This window comes from Salvelinus sp. IW2-2015, unplaced genomic scaffold (genome assembly GCF_002910315.2).
Source record: "Salvelinus sp. IW2-2015 unplaced genomic scaffold, ASM291031v2 Un_scaffold1667, whole genome shotgun sequence".
In the NCBI taxonomy this organism is placed as follows: Eukaryota; Metazoa; Chordata; class Actinopteri; order Salmoniformes; family Salmonidae; genus Salvelinus; species Salvelinus sp. IW2-2015.
Window position 1 is genome coordinate 74,174 of NW_019943071.1, and position 3,288 is coordinate 77,461.

Sequence of the window (3,288 nt, forward strand, 5' to 3'; positions counted from 1 at the left end):
CCAAGATCAACTGCCGCCTACTCATTACCAGAAGATAAGCACAGGCTATTATTCAAGTATAATTTGGATAGAAAACACTCTGAAGTTTTAAACTGTTTGAATCATGTCTGTGAAGTATACATAATTTAGCGGCAAAACCGAGGACAAACATTCAGATTTTTTTGTTTAGGTCACTCTCTCTTTCAATGATTTCTTGGGAATACCAGATGTCTAGGGACTTCTTGGCAGTTCCTACGCTTCCACTGATGGTACAACAGTCTTTTAGAAATTGGGTTGAGGTTTATCCTTTAGACAGAAGAGTGCCATGTTCAGCAATGAGGCCTCCAGTGAAGTGTACTGTTAGATAGAGGGGTGACAGAACAGCTAGCTACCGTTTGTTTTATATCCTGTATTGAAATCACATGACATCGATATCCCGGTCTTCAATTATTATATCGGATTTATTTAGTTTACAAATACCTAAAGTTGTAATACAAAGGTGGTTTTTTGAATGTTTCGGCCAAAGTTTTAGCAGGAACTGTTCTTTGAGAGAATTTTGTAGTACGTTTGCAAGTCATGGCAACATGGTGTCTCATTCTGTCATAATACGTCTCTCGATCACAAATAAGATGTAATGAGAGCCATTCTTTGTTGGGATACTGCGTATAATCATATTTAATCTATTGAGACTGGATTATCGAGTACAAATAAGGACCATTTGGTGATGGTTTATTCGGTACTATTGGGGGCAACAACAGAAGCTCGTCAAAGGTAAGGCATGAATTATATTTTTATTTCTGCGTTTTGTGTCACACCTACAGGGTTGAAATATGCTTCTCTCTCTTTGTTTACTATGGTGCTAACTTCAGATAATAGCATCTATTGCTTTCGCTGAAAAGCCTATTTGAATTCTGACATGTTGGCTGGATTCACAACAAGTGTAGCTTTAATTTGGTATCTTGCATGTGTGATTTAACCTCTCTGGCGCAGGCGTTCCGCTAGCGACCCACCTCGACAACATCCAGTGAAATTGCAGAGAGCCAAATTCAAAATACAGAAATACTCATTATAGACATTCATAAACGATACAAGTGTTATACATCGGCTTAAAGATGAACTTCTTGTTAATCCAGTCACTGTGTCAATTTTCAAAATGGCTTTACGACAAAAGCATACCATGCAATTATCTGAGGACAGCGCCCCGCTTACAAAAGCAAACAAACATTTTCAAGCCAAGTAGAGGAGTCACGCAAGTCAGAAATAGCAATAAAATTAACCACTTACCTTTGATTAGCTTCATCTGGTTACAGTCACAAGAGTTCTTGTTACACAATAAATGTTTGTTTTGTTCGATAAAGTTCCTCTTTATGTCCCAAAAACTTTTGTTGGGGTGTTTTGTTCAGTAATCCACTGGCTCAATGGCAGTCACGACATGCAGACGAATACATCCTAATAGTACCAGTAAAGTTCGTTGAAACATGTCAAATGATGTTTATAATTAATCCTCAGGTTGTCTATTGTCTAAATAATCGATCATATTTCAACCGGACAATAACATCTTCAATGGAAAGGAAAAACAACGAATGGCGCGCTATTAGTCAAGCGCACAAAGGAGCTCTGCTTCATTCTGCATGCCACTTACAATATGGTCTCATTCTTCCTCGTTTTTAAGAATACAAGCCTGAAACAATGTCTAAAGACTGTTGACATCTAGTGCAAGCCATAGGAACTGCAATCTGGGTCCTAACCCAACACATACTGTATAGCAGGCAGTTGAAAACTACACACATCAAAAATATCCCACTTCCTGGATGAATTTTCCTCAGGTTTTTGCCTGCCATATCAGTTCTGTTATACTCACAGACATTATTTTAACAGTTTTGGAAACTTTAGAGTGTTTTCTATATCCTAGCATATCCTAGCTTCTGGGCCTGAGTAACAGGCAGTTTACTTTGGGCACGCTTCTCATCCAGATGTCAAAAAACTGCCCCCAAGCCATAACAAGTTAATTAACGTGGCTTTCGAAGACTTTAGAAAGGTAGGGCAGGATGGATGTAGGTCTGTAACAGTTTGGGTCTACAGTGTCTCCCTCTTTCAAGAGGGTGATGACCGCTGCAGCTTTACAATCTTTAGGGATCTCAGACGATACAAAAAAAGAGGTTGAACAGGCTAGAAATAGGGGTTGCAACAATTTCTGAGGATCATTTTAGAAAGAAAGGGTCCAAAATGTCTAGCCCAGCTGATTTGTAGGGGTCCAGATTTTGCAGCACTTTCAGAACATCAGCTCTCTGGATTTGGGGAGGGGGCTTCAGCAAGTTGCTGCGGGGGTTGCAGAGCTGTTGGCTGGGGTAGGGTTAGCCAGGTGGAAAACATGGCCAGCTGTAGAAAAATGCTTATTGAAATTCTTGATTATCGTAGATTTATCGGTGGTGACAGTGTTTCCTAGCCTCAGTGCAGTGGGCAGCTGGGAGGAGGTCCTCTTATTCTCCATGGACTTTAGTGTCCCAAAACTTTTTGGAATTGGTGCTACAGGATGCAAATTTCAGTTTGAAAAATCTAGCCTTTGCTTTCCTAACTGCCTGTGTATATTAGTTCCTGACTTCCCTGAAAAGTTCCATATCGCGGGGGCTATTGGATGCTAATGCAGTATGCCACAGGATGTTTTTGTGCTGGTCAAGGGCAGTCAAGTCTGGAGTGAACCAAGGGCTATATCTGTTCTTAGTTCTACATTTATTGAATGGGGCATGCTTATTTAAGATGGTGAGGAAAGCACTTTTGAAGAACAACCAGGCATTCTCTACTTACGGGATGAGGTCAGTATCCTTCCAGGTCGATTAGAAAGGCCTGCTCGCTGACTTGTTTTAGGGAGCGTTCGACAGTGATGATGGGTGGTTGTTTGACTGCAGACCCATTACGGATGCAGGCAATGAGGCAGTGATCTCTGAGATCCTGGTTGAAGACCGCAGGGGTGTATTTGGAGAGCAAGTTGGTCAGGATGATATCTATGAGGGTGCCCATGTTTACGGATTTAGGGTTGTACCTGGTTGGTTCCTTGATAATTTATGTGAGATTGAGGGCATCTAGCTTAGATTGTAGGATGGCTGGGGTGTTAAGCATATCCCAGTTTAGGTCACCTAACAGTACGAACTCTGAAGATAGATGGGGGGCAATCAATTCACATATGGTGTCCAMGGCACAGCTGGGGGCTGAGGGGGGTCTATAACAAGCGGCAACATTGAGAGACTTATTTCTGGAAAGGTGGATTTTTAAAAGTAGAAGCTCAAACTGTTTGAGCACAGACCTGGATAG